This window comes from Ceratotherium simum, chromosome 8 (assembly GCF_057802395.1).
Source record: "Ceratotherium simum simum isolate JZ-2026a chromosome 8, ASM5780239v1, whole genome shotgun sequence".
NCBI classification, from domain to species: domain Eukaryota; kingdom Metazoa; phylum Chordata; class Mammalia; order Perissodactyla; family Rhinocerotidae; genus Ceratotherium; species Ceratotherium simum.
In genome coordinates, this window is record NC_141907.1 from 21900538 (window position 1) to 21924545 (window position 24008).

At 37.3% G+C, this 24008-nt stretch overlaps 1 protein-coding gene across 3 annotated transcripts in view; it reads left to right on the forward strand.

The window, feature by feature from the left end:
• The window catches only part of STIM2 (stromal interaction molecule 2), a 151325-nt gene that overhangs the window by 29900 nt on the left and 97417 nt on the right, over window positions 1-24008 (forward strand). The window contains exon 1 of one of the 3 annotated variants that reach the window (XM_087434161.1): window positions 14988-15061. The exons of the other annotated variants lie outside the window; for them this stretch is intronic. The gene's annotated coding sequence lies outside the window, so the exon portion shown is untranslated. Of the gene's footprint in view, window positions 1-14987; window positions 15062-24008 lie in introns of those variants that run through there. 3 annotated transcript variants of the gene reach the window in all.

Genomic DNA, 24008 nt, shown 5'->3' on the forward strand with positions numbered 1-24008 from the left:
CCCAGAAAAGGGCGGTAGTGCTGCAGCCATCCACTTTCAGGTGGTGCCTGCATATTCACCTGTAAATGAGACCCAAGTTTTCTCTTCTTCATTTAACTGATGATAGGGAACTTCCCCTGAGATCATAAATGTGGACTAGAGGAGAGAAGATAATATAGCAGGAATGGAGACCATGGGCGTTTGGGCCATTTCTTCATATTACTTACTTGTGCCTTCAGGGCTTATGTGATCTTGATGTTGTATATACTACTTCCATTTGATGATGTAGTACTGGTGTGCATGCCCAACTTTATAGCTTGGTGGGCCAGACAACACCCAGCTCATGATGAGCAGCTCAGTTCACATAGTAACTTGGTGGCCCTTTGCTAAGCTTCAGTCTCTACTAAGGCCCAGTAGCAAGTGTGTTCTCAGAAGGAGAGTAGTAATCTGCAGAGGATGGCAGGGCTTTGCTCCAAAATCCTAAGGGTCTGTATGTGATTAACCTATACAGGCCTGCCAAAGTCTCCAAAAGGCATGTCTCTTTGCTCTGATACTTCAAGCACCGTTGGGTATGCTGGGTCATATGGCCCAAGTGTCAGAGCAGCTTGCAGGGCAACCTGACTTGTTGCAGAGCCTCCTTTTCTTCTGGGCCATACTCAAAACTGGTAGCTTTTTGGGTTGCTTAGTGTGATGGAGAAGTTTTGTATGTCAACTTGGCTGGGCTATGGTGCCCAGTTGTTTTGTTAAATGCTAGTATAGATGTTGCTGTGAAGGTAATTTGTAGATGTGATTAACATCTACAGTCAGTTGACTCTCTAAATAAAGGAGAGTATCCTTGATAATGTGGGTGGGCCTGATCCAATCAGTTGAAGGCCTTAAGAGCAAAAACAGATTTCCTGGAAAAGAAGGAATTCTGCTTTAAGACTGTATTCTAGAAATCTTGCCTGCTGGCTTGATCTACAGATTTTGGACCCAAGACTGCAACAACTCCTGTCTGAGTTTTCTGCCTGAAGGCCTGTACTACAGATTTCAGACTTGCCAGCCCCCAGAAACATGTGAGCCAATTCCTTAAAATAAATCTCTTAATGTGTACTCTCTTTCTCTCCCTCCCTCCTATATATATTATATATACACACACACTGTATATATATATCTTCCATTGGTTCTGTATTTTTAGAAAACCTTAACTGATACGCTTGGTAAATGGACTGGAGTAGCGCATTCAAGTGAAGAATATGTTGCCTCTAAAATCCTAAGAGGCCTGCTAGGTGTTGTCTTTTTTTTCTGTTCGTAGGCGGGGCCAGATGCAACAACTTATCCTTTACCTTAGAAGGGATATTTTGACATGCCCCCTACCCCTAGATCTCTATAAATTTCACTTAGGTGGAACACCCCTGAATATTTAGGGGTCCGATTTATTTCCCACCTTCTGACATGCAAATGTCTTACAAATAAGTCTAGACTAATTGCAACTTGGTACTATGTCCAGTTAGTATAGTATCATGAATGTAACAGACCAATGTGGTATCTTGTGTAAGGGAAAGGCTATCAGAATCCCTGAGAACTAAATTATGACTGGAATCATAGGGCTGGAGAGTTGATATACTCCTGAGGTTCGACGATGAAGGTATATTGCTGGGCTTGCCAGCTAAAAACAAACTGCTTCTGGTAGTCTTTATTAACAGGTATTGAGAAAAAGCATTTGCCAGATCTCTATCTGCATACTAGGTACCAGAGGATGTGTTAATTTGTTGAAGCAATGGAACCACATCTGGTACAGCAGCTACAATTGGAGTCACCACCCAGTTAAGTATATGATAATCTACTGTCATTCTGCAAGACCTGTCTGTTTTCTTCACAGGCCAAATAGATAGTTGAATGGTGATGTGGTGGGAATCACTAACTGTATTCTTTGATGGTGGCGCTAATCTGTGAAGTCCCTCTATGAATGTGGTATTGTTTTTGGCTTACTATTTTCCTAGATAGAGACAGTTCTAGTGGCCTCCACTTGGCCTTTCCTATCCTAATGGCCCTTACCCCACAGGTCTGGGAACCAATATGGGGATTCTGGCAGTTGCTGAGTATGTCTCTTCCAATTATGAATTCTTGAACTGGAGAAATAACCACAGGTTGAATTCAGGGGACCCACTGGACCCATTGTGAGATGGACTTAAGCTAAAACTCTGTTGATTAGCTGACTTCTGTAATCCCCTACTGTGACACATGGACCACAGTGACATTTTGGGTGTCTTGGAATTAGTGACAGTTCAGAGCCAGTGTCCAGTAATCCCTGAAAGTCTAGTTATTTCCTTTTCCCAGTGCAGGGGCTGGGAGAAAGATTAACAACAATATGAATTTTTTGTTGTGTGTCAGGGTTCTTCCTCAAGGAGACCCATCCTCCCCTTCATTCACGGGGTTCTGTGTCTATAAACTGGCTCAAGTTTGGGAATTCATTGAGGGGCCCTTGACTCTGTTTTGGTAATTCAAGTTAGTCTTCTGTTCACTTGACTTAGAACTTTTTTGCCTGTATAGATTAAGTAAGAATTTAGAAGACAACCCGTCTGTTTCTCTTCTAGAGGCACCACGATCAACTAGTGATGCCATAGGTCTCTGTGAGTCAGACTATTCTGATAACTGTTTTCACTCTGCTGTCCATTGTGATAACCATGTCTACCTTGTATTTGGTGATTTAATACTGCCACTTGGCCCCTGCCTCCCCAGGATCCAATTATCCCCAGTGCATTTAAGGATCCCAGTTCAGTGGTAGCAGTTCCCACTGTAATTTCCAACCTACAGAGAAGCAACCACAGAGTTCTTCAACAACACTGTGACTCACCTCACATTTATTTCTTACAGTTGTGGTGAAAGGTCTGTCCTTTGGACCCTCCTGGGGTAGGTGAGCAGGTTTTACATGATAAAACCATTATAACATTCCAGTTTCTCCAAGCCTTTGGATACCTTCTTCTGCATTATACCAAGGCAGTTCAGCATTTCAGCTTCATTTAATGTAGGCCACCTTTTGGTCCATGTTTCAGCCAGCCAATCCAGCTGCTAGAGCCCTGCCTAACACCTTGAGCTACAACACTGAATCTAGACTCTCTGCTTAGTGGTCTCATACCAGTGAATTCAGCCTCATCCAACTTTATGTTTTGTCCATATTATCCCACATTCTTCATAACAAATCCCACACATATTCCCCAAGTTTCTGTCTATATAAGTTGGAAAAATCATGCTGTTCTTTTGAATTGTAGTGTATCTCCTGGGGGTCACACTTTGTACCTCACCTTTTGGGGCCTGCTGGGACTTGAGTCTAGTTAAAGGTCTAGAAGCAAAGAGTCAGTGTAGGTCGGTGTAGGTCCTGAGGAAAATCAACTGTCTGGCAAGGCAACTACCTCAGGGGAGGTCATTACAGATTTCTTCATGCAAAGCAGAGTTCACCTCAGTTACGGGTATAAGGTCTGCTTCTGTTAGCAAAGAAGACCCAGCAGAATTTAGGGGTTCAGTGTCCCCAGCCTGAGTGAGTTCTGCCCACATGTTCCCATTCCAATTTTCAGGATTTCATTTCTTCCTACTCAGTGCCCTTATTTTAACAGATAATATTGTGTGAAGTTGGGAATTTAATTTGCGTTGTAATTCAGTCACTCACAGGATGACCCTCTGGGTTTGGTTTTTAGATATCTCAGCTCTGAGGCTTCAGTAGATAAGGGTTTCTCTTAGGGCAGACAGAGAAGCTTCAGGTCATTTATGTGGCGTTTGAGCTGGACCCGTTTTCTAATTGGATTTCAATTGTTTTTTACTGTGGCCATTTTCAAATAAATACAAAAGTTGAGACAATAGTATAATGAAAACCCTGTTATCAGAGCTTCAGCAGTTACCATGTTTTGCCCTCTTGTTTCTTTTGAGTATTTCAAAGCAAATTAGATACATAGGTATGACTCTCTTGTAAATACTTCACTGCGCATTTCTCTTTTTAAGAACTTTTGAAAAATATAACCACTAGGATATTATCATACTTAATTTAACAATAATTCCTTAATATCTAATACTAACACCTAATAGTATTAGTGTATACTTAGTATCTGTTAGTTATGGTATATATTAGTGGTCAGTATGTATAGTATATATTAGTAATAGATATCTAATACTTAATTCATATTTACATTTTTCTGTTTCAAAGATTTATTTTTAAAAATGGTTGGTCTAAATCAGAATTCAGATAAGATCATGTTATGTACTCTTTTTGTACTCTTTTTTTAGTTATGTACTCTTTTTTGACATCTCTCCCTCCTGTTTTTTCCTCAGGCAATTGATTTGTTGGAGATATTGGGTCATTTGTCTTCTATACTAATTTGGATTTGGCTGATTCCTTTCTCTTTGTGTCATTTAACGTGTTCTGTCCTCTGTTTCCTTTAAACTGATAGTAAGGCTTAGTGGCTTGGTTAGATTTGGTTCAGATTTTTAGACAAGAATACTTCACAGGGGTACTGTGTACTTCCTGTTGCATCACATCGTGAAGCACGTAATGTTTGGTTGTTCCACTTTTTGGACTACTAAGTTTGATCAGTTGATTGAGGTATTGTCAGCCCCATCCCTATATTTAAAAAATTTCTATTAATCTCTCACCTAATGGTTCTGGCTTCTATTGATGATTGTTGCTTAGATCCAATATTTCATTTGAGGTTGCAGAATGGTGATTTTCCAATTTAGTTATTCCTGCATTTGTTTGCTGGACTGTGAGAACATTTATCAACTTTTTGGTTTTCATGAAATAGTACATTCATGTAGGAAAGGCTGAAAAAATGCTCAATTCTCCCAACCCCCTTTATTTATCAGTTCTCAGAGTAATGATTTGGTGCTCCAGCAATCTGCAGAAGACACCAATGAGGTGTTCTTTCTCCCATCATTTTCTTTGTGTGTCATTTTGAATTTGTGGATTTTTAAAAAAGGCATTTAATGCTTTTCAATGACATTTTCTTTAAAATTTCACTTTCTACCTGTAGGTATTTAGAAATACAGTTTATTTTTGTATTGATCTTTTTAATCTAATTAATCTTTTAAATTGATTTTTATTTTTTGTGAGGAAGATTAGCCCTGAGTTAACATCCGATGCCAGTTCTCTTTTTGCTGAGGAGGATTGACCCTGGGCTAAGCTAACATCCATGCCCATCTTCTTCCACTTTATATAGGACGCCGCCACAGCATGGCTTGTCAAGCAGTGCGTGGGTCCGTGCCTGGATCCGAACCTGCGAACCCCAGGCCGCTGAGGAGCTCGTGAACTTAACCGCTATGCTGTCAGGCTGGCCCCTTAATTGATCTTTTTAATCTAGCAACCTTGCGAAATTCTTGTTCATTTAAGTTTATTTTTAGATTTTATCATCTGCAGATGGCAGTTTTTTATTCTGCCTTTCAAGTTTTTATACCTTGCATTGCTTTTTCTCTCCTTACTGTGGTAGTGTAGAACTCCACTACTATTCGAGTGGAAGTGGGATAATGCATCCCTTCTCTTGTTCCTTACTTCAGAGGCAAGACTTTCAATATTTCGCTAAGAGTGTGATTTGCTATAGGTTTTATTTACTTATTATACCTTTTATTTATCAGATTAAGGATGTTCCCCTATATTCCTATGCATTTTATCATGCATTAATGGCCAATTTTATGGAATGCTTTTCTGCATTTCTTCCCATGATCATATGAGTTTTCTACCTTTAATCTGTTAATGCGAATTACATTAATTGATTTTCTAATGTTAAACCAATCTTCCATTCCTGGAATAAACTCAACTTTGTTGTGACGTATTATTATCCTTTCTGTAGTTGGTTGAATATAATTTGCTAACATTTTAAGATTTTTACATTTATGTTCATGAGTGAGGCTGGCTTTGTAATTTTCATTTCTAGTACTGTTTCCTTGGTTTTGGTACTAGTGTTAAGGTATCCTCATAAAACGAGTTGTGAAAGTTTCTTCTTTGTATTCTCTGTAAGAGTTTGTGTTAATTTTTCATTGATTATTGCTAGAACTTACTAATGAAACAATCTGGGTTTGGAATTTTCTTTGTGGGAAAAATTCCCAGGTGGTTTAGTTTTTAGTTCTTTGAAGAATGTACAGTAAAAGTAGTATCTTCCTGTGGTGACAAGCTAGTAGTTGTAAGTGAAAAATTCAGTTGCTGATTAATATTTTTTACCGAATGGTTTGAGTTGGGCTGTTATGTCTCCATTTTTTGATGTATAGCATGTATACTTTTTGTCTGTAAATAATTACACTTATATTGAATACAATTACATTTAAAAAAAATGGATTATCTACTGTATTGCTTTTAAATGCAGTTGTCTAGATTTGTGTTTTAAGCTTCTGGAGTTTGTAGGATTTCTGAATAACGAATCTTTAAGGAGTAAAGGACTTTGAGCTAGATATCTAAGTTGAACTTTCTGCTTGACCACTCACTCACTATCTTGGGTATATCTCTTACTTTCTGAGCCTCAAATTCCTCCTTTGTAAATATCGACTTCACACAGTTTTCATGAGGATAAACTGAGAAGTGCTTTATAAACCATAAACTATATAAATGAAAGGTTTTAAAGATAGTGAATGTAGGTAAAATGTTCAAAGAAAGTTAGAGTTAGAAGGAACTCTTGAGATCTGAGTCCCTCCATTTTATAGGAAATAGAAGCTACTAGTGTGTGTACAGAGCTGACTGCAGAGCCCAGGCTTCCTGCTTCTCAAATCATTGGGCTTTTGTTATTTTGCCTTCCTTCCAGTTAAATACTAGGTACTTAAGAGAAACTTTGACTTCTTTAGGTACATAGTTGAGTGTATCATTCCCAAGAGGTTAGGTAGAAAAGTACATGTGACATTAGGGAGAAAAAAGAATTTTAAGACTTGAGTTTCTTAAGTTACCAGTAATTAAAACTGCTGTCAAAGTAGTTATTGAATTTTTTTTCCCAGAATTGAGACAAAGAGAGCCTTGTTCGACTTTTCAGGGATTAAAATTCATCTAATACAGTAAGAAGTAAGGCCCTGTGTGGTTGCTGTATAACTTGAAATTGTACTTGAAATTCAGTTGAAATTTTACTTTAAAAATCATTACTTCAGTATAGTTTTAGTTAAATCTTATATTTATCATGAAAACTTGCAAACTCATTGTGTTTGTAAAAGGTGGTTCCTTGAAATGTGATCTGTCTCCCTAATTCCTTATTTCTCTCTAAATATAGTCTTGAAAAAAATTGTTTCCTTCAGATTCTTAAGTTGATACTACTGATGGAAAGGTTTGTTATTATTTGAGCTTTGAAGATTCAGTATACTGTATCGTATTTGTGGTGTCTTATCCTCAGGAGGGGACTTCCTTCTTCTTTCTCACTTCTGAGTGTACTGGAGATCTCAGCCTGTACCCGTTCTTTTCCTCCAGCGCTGCCGCCTCTCCTTCTTTCCCCCCAGGAGGTAGGACGCATATTTAATTGTTAATCCTTATCTCCAGTTCTGTTGTCTGTTCTCATTTAAGAATTTCCTCTTTCCTTCCCTTCCTCTTCCTCTCCCGGGAAGTTCATTCCCTGTGAAATGATGAGACACATAAAAGGGAGGAGCCTAGTTTGCTGAGACAATTTTTAAATCCCAAACATCTTTATAGAAAATGTGTCCCATATTTTAAATGAGTTTTTAAAAATTTTACTTAAGTCATTTTCATCACACTTGTATTTTTTTTTTAGAGGTAATACTATCAAATGCTAGATTTGTCAATAGTTGTTTTGAATAAAAACTTTCTAGGAACTGAGCCTGTGTTCTTTTTGTTTAAATATTAATTTCTATGAGGATTCAATAAGCATTTATATAAAATTTATTATAATTTTGTTGACTTAAAGTTGAAGGTCAAATTTAATATTAGTTTAGCTGTTATATAGGCTTGTGACTTTTTCTCTGAAAAACAGGATGTTTTCCTTAAATAAAACTATTATATATCCTCATCACAAAGATAGAACTTGTACTTATTTATATTTATTCATTGCTATTCAAATTTGTAATAATTTTCATCTTATGAGGGTGAGTATTTTATGGTAATTTTTGCAGCTGAGGAAACTAAGAACCAAAGATTTTAAGGTTTGCTGAAGATTATTACATGGTTAGTAAACAGTGGAATTGAGATTTGAGCTTATGTATGACTCCAAAGTTGGTGGTGCTGTGTATTTAGGGAGAATGTGGGTTGATAGTAGTTACTTGCAATTATAATAGTTATGCATACAATGCTATAAGAGTGGAGAATAGGAAACATCTGTTAGAAGGTTCAGGGAGGCTTTCTCCAGGGAGTAAATCACTGGTCACGTGATTCTTCAGGATCAGAGTGTCCTTGTATTTTGTGCTTTGGAGATTGGGCTTTATCCTTTGGGAGACTGGGAGGTCCTGAAGGATTTCAGCAGGAGGGGTGACATGGCCAGCTTCATATTTTAAAAAGATATTGTAGGGGCCGGCCCCGTGGCTTAGCGGTTAAGTGCACGCGCTCCACTACTGGCGGCCCGGGTTCGGATCCTGGTGCGCACCAACGCACCGCTTCTCCGGCCATGCTGTGACCGCGTCCCACATACAGCAAGTAGAAGGATGTGCACCTACGACGTACAACTGTCTACTGGGGCTTTGGGGAAAAAAAGGAGGATTGGCAATGGATGTTAGCTCAGAGCCGGTCTTCCTCAGCAGAAAGAGGAGGATTAGTGTGGATGTTAGCTGAGGGCTGATCTTCCTCACAAAAAAAAAATAAATAAAAAATAAAAAAAAATAAAAAGATATGGTAGCCGTAAAAGGGGATACATTTGCGGTGTGATGGTACTAGGGATAGGGAGACCATTACAGGAAGGCTGTAGGAGGAGTGATGAGGTTATCTTTGATGGCAGTGATGAAGAGATGGAGAGGAGAGAACTGGATTTGAGCTTTTATTTATTTATTTATTATTTTTTTTTTATAATTTTAATTTTATTTATTTTTTCCCCCAAAGCCCCCATAGATAGTTGTATGTCATAGCTGTACATCCTTCTAGTTGCTGTATGTGGGACGTAGCCTCAGCATGGCTGGAGAAGCGGTGCGTCGGTGCGCGCCTGGGACTGAACCTGGGCCGCCAGCAGCGGAGCGCGCGCACGTAACCGCTAAGCCACAGCGCCGGGCCTGAGCTTTTAATAATTAGACAATATACAGATGTTCTCACTCATTTTCCCTCCCTGTCACAAATAGTGAGAGCTAAAAATTTGTGTTTAGAAGACTGACTCAGTTCTGATCATCTTCAGATGCTGATCTGCAAAGAACTTTGCTCTTAATTATTAAGAGTATAGCCACATTTAGGATGGAAATCATGTCTTTTAGTGACAAAGCCATTTTTTTACATGGAAACTAAATCTATGCCTGGATTATGGTAATAATGTAAATAAGACTTTTCAGTATAGGAGCTACACAGTCACATCATTTCAGGAAGCAAAGCTAATATTTCTTAAAATGATCAGCACTGTTTTATGAATGACTTCTTTCATTCCATTCTAGATCATTCTAAATCATTTCTTAGAAATTTCCGATTGAGTTCTGTAGGCAGGAAGAATGCAGTAATTGTCAGTTTTTTTGACAACGTGTTCTCCTAGGCCACTTTCTACCTATTTGATGCCACCCTGCGTCTTGTCCTTTCCTCATATCCTGAGCTGGAAGGGAGCTGTTACAGTGTTCCAGTCTGTCATGTGGTAGGTGGAGTTTTCTTGGATTGTCTGTAAGAACAGTCCTCCTGTTATTAATAGGGCCCAAAAAAAGTTTATAATAATATTAGTTTGGTTTTTAGTATCTAATCAATTAGAAATTTAGTTTATATATCTAGTTATATCTTTCTCTAAAATTACAAAATACAAAGGAAAATGGTAGTTATCTTTATGCTTAGTAATGAATAGGTCTTTTCCTGATTGATGACATCTCTGTTTAATGGAGGCTGAGTACCATAGTGGAATGAACAAGAGTTCTAGAAATTAATAAACTTTACCTGGTAAATATTTTTATAATCTGCCTGATTTCATCTCACCTTATTAGCACAGCCTTAGTTTAGACCTTGTTGTTTGAGATAATAAAATAATGTCTCTCCCTGCCTCCGATCTGCTGTCCTTAAATCCATATTCTGCAGCTATCTGAATATTCTGTACACAAATCTGACACTGTCTCACCCATGTCTCTGTGAGTCTCTTATTGCTAGTGAGTTCCGCTTCGAGTTGTGGCATAATCGGAGTGGCTTCTTGAACGTATAATTTCCATGAAGTCTAGCTAGCTCAACAATTTTACACTTACACACGAGTGCACACGTGCTGGATTTTTGTAAAATATTATAATGAATTTCTTTTTCCTAATTGCTTCAAGTACTATTTTACTTACTTCATCATAGAATTTATTAAAATACCTGATATAGGTAGATAATAATTGAGACGGGGTATAAAATTATAAAAAGATAGAAAATAGGACACATTACTGTTAGTAAATAAGAAAGTGGCACAGATCTCTTTCAACTATCTTCATACTACTAAAGGCCAATCTTAGCTGAGGCTTGCAAAGAGTGCTAAGAATAATAAAAGGCATTTTCGAATGTTATATTTTGAGAAAGAACAAGGAAGGCAGCAGATTATTTCTGATACTGTAATGATAATAGGTGACAACAGAAAGTCAAATTCTTTACTGGTTTGATTCTCTCTTTTGTTAGGAAAATAATGGAAAGTGATAGATTGAAGTTATTGAGAGAGAATAGGATGAGAAAGGAACTAACTGTTCTCAGTGGCGAGGATATTTTCATTCTGGAGTCTAGAAACAACTTTAGGGCCGGCCCCGTGGCTTAGTGGTTAAGTGCGTGCGCTCCGCTACTGGCGGCCCGGGTTCGGATCCCAGGCGTGCACCGATGCACCGCTTCTCCGGCCATGCTGAGGCTGTGTCCCACATACAGCAACCAGAAGGATGTGCAACTATGACATATAACTATCTGCTGGGGCTTTGGGGAGGAAAAAAAAAAAAAGGAGGAGGATTGGCAATAGATGTTAGCTCAGAGCTGGTCTTCCTCAGCAAAAAGAGGAGGATTAGCATGGATGTTAGCTCAGGGCTGATCTTCCTCACAAAAACAAAAACAAAAACATAAAAACAACTTTAATAATCCTGTTTTCATGATCTCTAAGAAATCTTAGAGACTAGAAACAGTATGTGAAGGCTGACAGGTTTTTTTAAAACTTTTTTTTGAAGTATAATTGACAGATAATAAAAGGTTCCTATTTGACGTCTTAGCATATGTATATACCCATGAAACCATCACTATAGTCAAGGTAATGAACATAAGCATCATCCCCAAAAGTTTCCTCATGCCCTTTGGAAGAGGAGACTGAGAAGGAGTAGTCAGTGAGGAGGAGAACAAAAATATTGTGTTGTCCTGGAAACTGAATGAAAAAGAGAGTGATCAGCTGTGGCAGATGCTTACTGATAGGCCAAGCAACATCAGAAATGAGAATTGACCGTTGGGTGTAGAAATGTGGAGATTACTTTTGATTTTGACCAGGGCAGTTTTAGTGCAGTGGTGAGAGCACAAGCCTGATTGGAGTGTGTTTTAAGAGAGAAGGGGAGGAGAGAAATTGGAGATGGTAAGTTAGCAATGTTTTCAAGAAGATTTTCTGCAAAAGGGGGGAGCAAAGAAATGGGGTGGTTAGTGAACTGAGGTTGAGAGTGGTTTGCTTTTTTTTAATAAGGACAGAAGAAAACAAGCATGTTTATATTTTGATGGCAGTAATCTATTGAGAGCAAAATGGTGAGAATGAATTCCTGGAGTAGTGCTCTTGAGGGACTCAATGGGATGAGATTTAGTTTACTAGCATGGGGATTGGCATTATATAGAAACTTGGATAATTCATCTGTAGCAATGGGCCAGAGACACAGTAGGAAGTATAGATACTGGGAGGTAGTTCGATGGGGTTGTGGAAGTTAATGGAAATTGTCTTCTTCTTTTTTTTTTTGTGAGGGAGATCAGCCCTGAGCTAACATCTGCCAATCTTCCTCTTTTTGCTGAGGAAGATTGGCCCTGGGCTAACATCCGTGCCCATCTTCCTCCACTTTATATGGGACGCAGCCACAGCATGGCTTGACAAGAGGTGCGTCGGTGCACGCCCAGGATCCGAACCAGCGAAGTCTGGGCCGCCGCAGTGGAGCGTGCACACTTAACCACTTGCGCCACCAGGCCGGCCCCTGGAAGTTCTCTTCTGATTGTTTCATTTAATTTTTTTTTTCTTTCAGTGAAGTATAGGAAGGAAAGTCATTGCTGTGAATAAGGATGGGGAGAAGGCGCTGAGGGTTGAGGATCAAGAAGGTATGAAATGGAGTGGGAGAGTGAGTGGACCAGGGAGTTACACAGTCGTTGCGTGGCAGCATTAAGGGTGCAGTTGAGGACTGTGGTTGTAGGTTTAAGGCATTATGATCAGCCGTGTTTAGATGCATTGGTGTAAGTGCAGAGCAGGTGGAGATTTAGATTTTTACCAGGGTTATGGCTTTGCTAACCAAGTATAATGAGCTGAGAGAAGGGCAAAGGAGTTGTGGGTGTTTACAGAGGAGTGATTATAATAAGTGGCCATGGATTTAGCAATGAAAGGAGGGGAGAGAAGATGTTATGGGTGAGGGACAGTAATTTATGCAAGAGATGATGGTGACTCTGAATAGGGCAGAGTCTGGATAATGTTTCGAAGGTAGAACCAACAGATTTCTTCAGGTTGGATAGGATGTGTCAGAGGAGTAGTCATTCAAGAATGACCTTAGAGTTTTTGGCCCTGAGCAATTGTAAGAATGCAGTTACTGTCAGCTGCAGTGCTTGGTACTTTATCACATTTGATAGTTTGGTTATATTTTGTTGATTGTTCCATATAAAAAGAGAAAATTTTCTAATTAGAATTTTCTAATTCTGTACTTATTTTCTAGAAAATAAGCCAGGCAAATATAAATATAAATCAGCTTGCTTCGTGACCACTCATTACATTTCTATATTGATTCACTCATTCAGTAAATACTTACTGAGTGCTTGCTGTCTTCTGGGTTATGGGAATGTAGCTCTGAACAGAACACATACTTAAATCAATAATTTACATGGGTTTTAGTTCTAATCGAGAAATGATATTTTGGAAAACTTACGAAATTAAAGGGATTACTGTATCTTATTGAAAATTTAATATATTATCTTTGTATTGAACTGCTAAATAACTGGTTCAGTTGACTGTATTTTTAGGCCAGTTTTACATCTTTAATACTCTTCCTCCAGGAATTTACATTATCATGCAGTTATTTTTTTAGGTCACAATGATTTAAAAAAATTTAAGGTATTAATGGCGTATTCCAAAAAAATAAAAGTAAGTTTGAGGGGTAATGAATTGGAATTTATTTTATAGTTTATGGGCCCCATGGAAGATCTGTTTCTTTACTGGAACCTGATACCTCGTTTGGACTAGAAATGGTATTCTGCCAGTTGATTACCTGAGCAGTTTCTAATGTTTAAATCCACCCTAAATGGAAGAAATTATACTATTTTTAAGAAAATGCAGAAAACGTTACACATACTTTGGGACAATTCTTTTGGTTAAGCCATGAGTGCCATGAGTTTTGAACAGTGGTGGAGTTGTTGCAATAAGTGTATCTACTTTCCTAAGGAGAATTGTTTGAATAGGAATGGCAACATTAATTTGTATGCATATATTTCTATATATTGATTAAATCATTTCATTGCTTTTAGTGTTATCTTCAATAAAATCAGATGTTTATAGAGAGAGAGAACCCCTAAAAATTGATGATGACAAATCATTACTACTGAAGTGTTGAAGTAAGCACTTTCAAAGAAAAGAGGTTATTCTAGGGACTATTTTAGTTTACTTACCTGTTATGAACAGTGTTTGCTACATATGAGGAATCACCAGTAACCTCTCTGTAACTCAGAACTCCTTTCACTTCTACTTATGTATTTTAAAGCAGAAGTAGTTGTTAGAATTATATGGTGTGAAAAATCATATGAAAGGGATGGATAGAAAAGAATATATTGGAGAATGAAGTTAATAATCTTCTGAGTTGTGTCAGTTCTCTCATAAACTATTAAACAGATGCTTTGCCTGATTCCGCTTTTTGCCTGAAGACCCCTTGCAGGCTGCTAACAAGTACTGACATCTCCAGTTTCTCTCTGCTGCTTTTGGATGCCTTAAAGAGGCTATTAAAAAAATTCTGGGGAGATATAAATTCAAAGACACCATTATAATATTTTCTGCTTTGATGTTTTAATTATCAATAAGGATGTCATTAAGCTTTGTAACCTAACATTGCTTTGGAGCCCTGTGTATTGGAAGGTAAATTTGCACACCTTTAAGGTGAAGAGTTTTATGAGACTTCTCTCTCACCAAACCACCCCAGACCAGCGGCTGTTTTTGGAGGTTATTTCTATAAGAAAAAGAATTGATTGGCTGTTTCTTTCTGCATTGTAGGCAGTTGCCAACTTAGAAATATTTGATTTACAACTATCTGGAACATCAGGTTTCTGGTTGTAGGCTCATTTCTCTGCTGTGGCCGCCATCACGTTGCACATATGCCTAGCTCTCCCCTCTTCCGTTGAGTGACGTATAGCTTTGTAAATCTTTCTTCTGTTATTATGGAACAGTACATGGAAGGGGAATTACCCATTTTTGTTGCTGAGACCAAATTGGTGGGGCAATGGACTCTGCTTCCCAGTTGGAAATGTGAAGTTGTTTTCACTTAGAAAACGTTAAGAACTTCCTAAAATAATATTTTGAACAAACAGAAAAATCCAGTAAGGATATAGCAAAACTTAGAGCTAAATGAACATTTTCTTTTTCAAAATAGTAATCTTCGGAGATTATATACTTGTAGTAAGCATTGCTTTTAATAAACCTGCTTTTAGTATTGCTGTTTTGGAATTTGCTTTCAGGATATTCTTTTTGGGTGTTTTTAAAACTAAGAAGTCTTTTTTGTTTTGACAGATTGTGGGATGTAAGGAAAAATAAAGTTCATTGGATTTGGACTGACCTGGGTTGAATTTCAAGAAAAGGTTTAAGCAGCTGTTTGACCTTGGGTAAATTACTTTACCTGTGAAATCTTATTTTATTGATCATGAGAAGAAGTAGTATGATCCCAACATGACAGGTTGAGAGAAGTTAAATTAGATAACCAAGTAAAGCACCTGGTATATAATAGTTATCCAATAAATAATACTTTATTCCTTCTTTGTCTTTTCTTTTTGTATTTTACGGTGTATTTGCTTTTGGATTCAGCCAAAAGATATTTAGAGTTAAGTTTAATTAAAAAAATGATATTTTGCATATCTGTTAAGGTAATAGTAATATAATTGGAAGACTAGACTTAGATTGCAGGAGACTTTGCATTGACTTCCTACTGTGCCATTTATTAGCTAATTCCTATGGGCAACTTACCTTTCTGGATAATAGTAACAGGTATCTGTTGAGTGTTGTTTATTGAGTTCCAAATATGTGCCCCACACCGTGTTAGGTATTTTATATATAGATATCTCATTTAATTCTAACAACCACCTTGCAAGGTTGCTATTATTCCCATTCTACAGATGAAGAAGTTAAGGCAAAGAAGTTAAGTAACTTTCCTGAGGTTATACAATAAGTGGCAGGATGAGAATGAATTGAAAGTTCCTTTTTCCCACTATGGATTGCTCAGCCTTTCTCATCTGTAAAAAAAATTGGAATACTAATTTTAGTTTACGTGATTGTTGTTAAGTTCTTGCACTGAGAGAAAAGTGAAACAGTGTCATACTTTTGGATCAATGCCTGGCAGTAACAGCAACTTTCTATTTCCCAAGTGTTGATATAGGTAGGATAGTGTTAATGATCTTTGTTCACTATAGCTTGTGTTTTGGTTGTAGCTTTTTAAAAAAATTTTTTGTTGAGGTAAAATATACATAACATAAAACTTAGCATTTTAACCATTTTTAAGTGTACAATTCAGTGGTATTAAGTACATTCACAGTGTTCTGCTTATAACTTTGAATTATATTCTTCCCTCCAAAACAACACAAAATAAATAAAAATAAGCAAAGCTTTTGCACTGCTTTGTGCACATAGTGTTGTTAATCAAAATGTTAGTTGCATGAGATACTGTCTTGAAAGAGACTGGGCTTCTTGAAATCCTGATTCCCAATTTTGGTCATGTTGCTTTTGGTTGTGTATGTCAATAAGATCTTTGGAGAGGAGTTGGGAATTGCTTCTGTGATTCTCTGTGTGCACCCAAATCCTTCTCTTTTGTTTAAAATATTTTTCATTAAATTTTTTATAGCATCCTGGGAAACCAAGAGTCAGTAAATTAAAGTGTATGCATGCACCTGCTTCCTTTTTTTTTTTTTTTGCACCTAGTCAATAGTATTTTCCCACATATGACAGATGCAACAGTGTTATAAACAGATATATTATTGCTTTCCAGGAGCTTATAGTATAAAACACAATGGAAAAAATTAGGCAGCTGTCAATGAATATAGAGATAAATACAGCTGTGTAAATACTCCTGCTCACTTATTTATATACATCGAAGGAACATATTGGTTAACCATGAAGATAAGTGTAGATATTTTTTGGATAGGGGAGTGTGTTGGTAAATAAATTGCATAAGATGGTTTTGAGGCAGAGGCATTACCTTCTATCTCCTATCTTTAGGGAGGCTCTTTGAGAAGATGAGCAGGAACTTTTTGAGGCGGCAAGGACAAGATGCTTTGTGTGGGTGGGAGAATAAGTGGGAGTGAAATAATCAGAAGATAGTAAGTTGAAAAATGTCCCTGGAAAGTGGGAAGGGATCTAAGTAACTGAGTTTGTATCAGATAGTGTATTTAAACCACTTGGAAGGTATAGTTGAACTTAACAGTTTTTTAGGGAAATTTTTAGCCCACGATTAGGGAAACCTTCTTTCTTTTTACAAGGGTCCAGACAATTAATAGATACTTTTTATACAAAGTCAGTGATTTGAGATTCAGAGCTCCAGGAGGCAGTCATGGGTCAGAAGTGGTTTCAAAGTAAAGGCCCTTTATTTTCTGTTCAGATAACACTTAAGCCATAATTAGATACACCTGCAGTGGTTTCTCAGTCCTCTGTTGATAAGGTCTGTCTCCCCTAACTGTTGAACTTTTCAAAAGTCTGAGTAAATATTAGATTCTAGAGTCCTCCACCTGCATTTTATAGCATGCTGGTATAGCATTTGTATACCAATTACAACTTTCTCATTTGTTGTTCTGGCATGTAATGTGCTCTTAATAAATGTTAGTGTATTTTGAATATCTACTGTATACCTGATAATATAATAGGTAGTTGGTTGAAACTCACTTCTCTCTAAAAACGTACGCAGCGGCTTTTATTATTTATTTATTAGATTTTTTGAGAAACATCCTTTAATCCTACTGTATGCTAAGTGTTGGTGGTATGCTAGACACTGGGAGTATAAGGGGAATAAGACAGACTCTGCCCTAAAGAGGATATCAGAAGAGAAGGAAGACATTATTCACTTTCTTTTTGAGTTTGAATCGTATCGTTGGTTTATTGAAAAATGACACCAAAGAATTATCTCTGAATATTTTAGAGAAAATTTACTCTCAAAATATTCAGATTGAAGTATTTCATTTGATAAATGCTTAACTATTAATGGAAGTACTAAATACAAACAATATTTGTTTAAAAAATTTCAGGGCCGGCCCGGTGGTGTAGTGGTTAAGTTCGGGGGCTCCGCTTGGTGGCCCAGGGTTCGCCGGTTCGGATCCTGGGTGTGGACCTACTCACCCCTCATCAAGCCATGCTGAGGCGGCGTCCCACATAGAACAACTAGAAGGATGTACAACTATGATGTATAGCTATCTACTGTGGCTTTGGGGAGAAAAAAGGAAAAAAGGAGGAAGATTGGCAACAGATGTTAGCTCAGGGCCAATCTTCCTCAAAAAAAATAAAAAATTAAAAAAAATTAAAAATTTCCCTCAGTGGTAGTAATTAAGAAAATCCTAATCATGAGACTTATAAATAGTTGCCAGTATGGTAAGCCAGGTTCTGGCAGTCTATGATGTTGCACATTGTTAATGGGCTACGGTCAGTGGTTCGTGCTTAAGAGTCGGCTGGCTCCCCTTCTTAGTTCTTTTCGGCTTGAAATTTGCTGACCTTAAAGGTATTATGGGAGGGAAACTAGCTATAGACTGGATTTACTTTTCAGCTTCATTTATTTCTTAAGCTCTTATTTTTTTAAGTTTCTGAACTGTATTCCCTACATGTATCACTTGACTGGGATGATAAAATATAGAATATGGCCTAAGTATTCGTCTAGTGAAGGCTTAATGGAATCACATTTGACACATTTTGTAACTCTATGTTTTGGTCTGGCTTAGTCACGTAGAAGGGAAATGTAACTTTGTATTACCGGGACTTTTAGACCTGGAATGTCAGTCATATTGGTCTCCTTTCTCTCCCTATATTAAGTTGTCACTTCAGTATGACCTTTTCTTTCTGTCCTCACTGCTGTGATTGTAGTTCGTATTCTGTTACTTCCTGCCTGGACGGTTGAAATAGGCATTCGTTGGTAACAAGCATGTAATCTAAGGCTATGGTTTCTTCTCTAAATTAAAATAAAACTGACTATATGGGAAAGCATTTTTTGAACTTGCAAACACTATACGAAATATAAGTGGTAATTTCTCTGTTACCTTTGTCATCATGTCACAATCCTACTTAAAAATCAGTGGCTTCTTTTAAACTCCTCTTTCTGAAGTTCATTGTCCTTCACTGACTGATAGCTCCAGGCTATCTTTCCACATTCACATCCTACTGCTCCTTTACCCATCACTTGCTAGTGTTTTCTTCTTCCCTTTGGGGAGCACTGTTCGCACAGCAGAGAACAATTCTTTGTTGTGTGCGACTGGCCTGTGCATTGCAGTTACTTAATGTAGGTCCTTATCCTTCCCCTCCCTGTGCTTACTGAATGCTGGTAGCAGCAGCAGGAGGAGAGGTGAGCAGGAGGGAGAAGGGAGGAGCGCTAAGTAGCTCTCTCCACTGAGAACCAGTCTGCTAGCTGAACTACTCTTTGTGGGTCCCAGAGCTCATCTTATTTCCTGTTTGAGTTTGTTCTTGTTTTCCCTTTTCTAACCTTACTTATTAAAATCCAATTTATCTTTCTTAATGCCACCAAAAATGCAATTGCTTGCATGTAAAAATCAAGCATAATTATTAGGTATAGTAATATGTAGTAATAATATACATATATTGTAATATAATAACAGTAATAATATATAGTAATCTATAAAATACACTTAGTCCTTGTCCTCATGAAGTTTTATCTTTACTGCTAGAGATAAGAGCCTTGAGGAGGACCATCTTAAATATTTTCGAGTTCCCCTTGATTATTTTTGCATATGTTATGTATTTTGTTCAATAAATATTTAAATAGTAATATTTGACAATGAATAAATAGACTTTATACTTTAGGCTCTGGGGGACCACTGAATAGTTTTAATCAGAGGGGAATGTTATTAGATTTCTGCTAACTTAGATTTAACTTTAGTGCCATAAAGAGGTGAGTTTTGTTGTCATTTTCTACATCTTAGTTTTTCAGTCAGCCAAGTAATTTCTTGAAAAATTTTCTCTTCCAAACATATATATTGAAAAACTAATTAGGTAAGTAATTAAGTAAACAAATATTTGTTGAGCACCTACTACATGTCAGATGCTGTTCTAGGCACTGGAGGAAGAAAAATGATCAAAACAAAGCCTGTGATCTCATGATTGCCTTATAGTGGGGGAGTTGGACGGTAAGCAAATAAATAAATACATAATATAGAGCATTGTGATAAAGTGCTGTGAAGAAGAATATAGCAAGTAGAGAAAGAGTAAAGGAGAAGGCTTTTTTAGGTCGGGAATGAGATGGCCTTTGAGGAGAAACGTTTGAGTTGGAATGAAAGGAGTTACCCAACCAGAGGTGTACTTGGGAGAAACAACCGTGTAGGCAGAGGAAACTGCAAGTAGGCGCTTTCAATGAGTAATTTATTAATATTTTTTCTCCTTTTTTATCACTTTAGAATGATCACTCCTCACTGATACTGTCAGTCTTTTCTCTTAATTATCTAATCAAATGGGAATAATAATGCCTACTTTATAGGCAAAGTGAAATGTATGATATTTAATTTATGTATATATTTATATGATATATAATAGACACTCCATAATAATTATTGTCATTATTATTTTGTTAGTATAATGACTCTTAGCAGCTTATGTTCTACGTGTCTTCCTAGAGAACACTTGCCCATCTTGCAAGAATCAATGTAATATCACTTCCTCCTTGAATCTTTTCTTGCCATTCATGTAGACAGGACTACTCCCTAGTTTTGCCACCATTATATATATATATTACATGTCTGTCATTGTGCCTTCCATATTTAAGTTTATTTGTTTTTACCTTTTGTATACTTGGCTTCTAACCTGAAGTCTGGCATTTATTTATTTGCTAGATAAATAACTTGTATTCAGAAGTTCATTTATTTGGCTTCTAATATTTATAGATATTTAAACCATTCAACACATACGTTAGGCACTGTGGTAATAATATGCTTATTAATAAGATTTGTTCAAGGGGAGTGTGAATTGAAGTGAAGATACGTTGTTATCAAAAGGAAAAGTAATGTAGGAAGTATTGGTATGTATTCTAGATTATGAATATCATTTATGAAGTTCTAGTGATCCCCTTCTGTGGGACCAATTGATGCTTCTTGGTACTATCAGCTCCTCAGCCAGCTCCTAGCAGTATCTACAAGAGCAATACTTTATTATTCTCTGACACTGACCCATTTATGTTCATCATACTGACACTTAAACATGGACTGGAGTCTTGAAGACTTGGTTTGAATCCCAGCTCTGTCATTTCTAGGGATGGAATCTTGAAGCAAGTTACTCATGAGTCTCATTTTCTCATCTGAAGAATGGAGATAATACATGCCCCACACAGGGTTGTAGGGATTAAATTATGTACATAAAATAGCATTGGTTTCTAGAATGTAGTAGATGTTTTTTCTTAGGCGAAATCATTTTAATTCATTTAACTTTATTTCTGCAGAATCAGACTGAGCATTTATTTGGCTTTGAGTAGAGGAAAACAAAGTGGAATTTAACAATGGTGTTGATTGCTGACTTTGGTTAAGGCTTATTCTGTTCAGCTGATTCCTTTTTCCGTAGTGGAAAGTGCTAGTCTTGATCCAGAGAAAAAAAAGGAATGCTCAGTGTATAATGCTAAAAAGATATGTCACACCATGTTGCATTTAATACAAAGTGAGGGCACTGACGGGAGGAAATTTGTCTTAGTTGGTCACATTGGGTGCCTAGCAGCACACACAGGGCCTGGCATATTACAGGCATTCCATAGCATGTTTAAATGAATGAGTGAATCTGTTTAGATGAGAAACATGTTCTGGCTATAGAGTACATGATGTGCACTGGTGCATTTTGGGTAGGTACAGTTGATGTCTAGGAGATATTGGCAAAGGAGAATGATTTTGATATTTTAGCAGTTGTCTTGGAAACCATTATACCTGGTTCATTATATGCACGGATCTTTTGTAACAGTTTGTGTTTTTTTTTTTTTTAGGCATTTTTTTTTTTGAGAAAGATCAGCCCTGAGCTAACATCCATACTAATCCTCCTCTTTTTTTGCTGAGGAAGACAGGCCCTGAGCTAACATCTATTGCCAATCCTCCTCCTTTTTTTGTTTTTTTTTTTCCTCTTTTCTCCCCAAAGCCCCGGTAGATAGTTGTACGTCGTAGTTGCACATCGCTCTAGTTGCTGTATGTGGGACGCCGCCTCAGCATGGCCAGACAAGCGGTGCATCGGTGCGCGCCTGGGTCCGAACCCGGGCCGCCAGTAGCTGAGCCCGCGCACTTAACCGCTAAGCCATGGGGCCGGCTCCCAGTTTGTGTATTTTTAAGAGAAATGTAGGTCAGCTAATTTGAGTTAGAATGATCACTTGTGCTGAATTAACCTAGAAAGGAAACAAGTGAGAAAGAAATGAAAAAGACTTTAGAACAGGTAATGGAGTTCAGAATCCACAGCTGTTCTAAGTTAGATTCTAGGCCTTAAGACATTGTACCAAAAGTAAATAAAATTTTATGTGGAGAAATGGATCACTCTTGCCATATCCTTGACTCTTTTCTTTCCTTTCCTTTTGCTGCTCCAATTTGGCAAAACACCGAACCCTAGAGCAGTCTTCGTCATTTGCCTCCTCCATTCCTTGGAGGCATGAACTGTTGAGGGCAGCCCGGGTTGCGGTAGCACTTCTGTAAGCACTGCTGTGCCTCCCAGTCTTGTCTCCATCCTGTCTATTTTGCACTGTCACCAGAATGATGTTTGTATAATGAATCTGATTGTATTAATCTCCTCCTTGAAATCCCTTATGGGGTCCTCATAGTTTTTAGGATAAAAATCCAAATTCCTTAGTATGGAAAACTGCTCTTAGAGATCTGGCCCCTTTTTACCAATCTCCTATCTGATCTCTTTTTTCCACATATTCTCTGTACTCCAAACATATTAAACAATTGATAAATTTCTCTGAATGTTCCATGTTCTTTTCATGCTGCTGAACACATGATGTTTCTTTTTTCCAGGTATGCTTTTCTGTCCTTCCCAAGGTCAACTACAGGCTGTTTAAAACTCCCCAGGGGTTACATCTAGAAAATTTCTGACTTTTCTTTCTTAGTCTGGTTCCTCCATGCTCTCATAACACCCTACAGCTAATGTTCTCAGTGGTAGCGAAGCAAATATATTGTAGTAGTCCACATGCTTTCTTTCTCACTAGACTGTGTGCTTTTTTGAGTACAGGATACTATTATCTGTTTAATTCCTAATGCCTGTCACTGATTTGCACAGTATAGACGCGCAGAACTTGGTGATTTAGTTAATGTATGAAGTAACAGAATTTATCAGAGGCCCAAAATGTGCCCAGCTAAGTCCTGAGTATTATGTGAACATGTGAGAAATGGAAGAACATGGTCTCTGCCTTGTTCATAAGCTTAGTTTTATGAGCAAAATGACTCATAAAGCAATTGGAGACTAAGCAAGTACATCATTAAGTGAGGATTTAGGTAGAATGATTTGAGAATAAAGATATAATCAGAAATTTCAAATCCCTTGGCATTACATATCTGCTCTTTATTTTTCTCCCTAATACTTACCACTACTAACATGCTATACCTTTTACTTATTTATTTTGTTATGCTCATCTCCCCTACTAGAATGTAAGTTTTATGAGGAGTTTTTATCTCTTTTGTTCACTATGGTATTTCCAATGCATGACACGTGGGAGGTGCTCAGTAGATTTTTGTTGAATGGATGGAATGGTGTTCAGAGAAGGAAATAATTACAAGGAGAGTATTTATGAAATACTTTGTGCACAAGTTACATCCTGAAGTAGACCTTGAAAGATAGTGTTTTATTAAATAAGTTGTGTTTATTAAATAAGTTAATTTAAGTAAAAAATTACCCATTTTATTTTTATATGCATTTTTTTCAGATCATGTATACTTCCTAATTTTCTCTTAAAGCTTCATAAGGTTTCTACAGCCCTCACTGTTGATTTCTTCTCTTAGAGAGTTTGACAACAGTCTATTTAATCAGAATGAGTGATGCTGACCCTTTCCTTATATACTAGTTGCAATAATGCATTCACTTCATGTTTATTAGCAAAATAAAATATGTGTTAAAAAAATAGGTCTGCTGGAGGCAATAACACATTGTATACAGATCTTCTTTACGCCATATGTTATGATACCTGAGAGCTTATCTTTTACTGTGCATCCATTCAGAATAATTACAAATGAATTAGAAGTCACAGCCATGTCAAGCTTCTGGTTGTTGTGGGAATTAGGGATCACAATTGACCGTTATACCTATAAGTTCTTAGATTTTAGCAAATCTTGATCAGAGTTTTAAATATTTATATATACACACGTCACATAACTTATAATTGCCATTTTCCCTTTTTATAGTTTC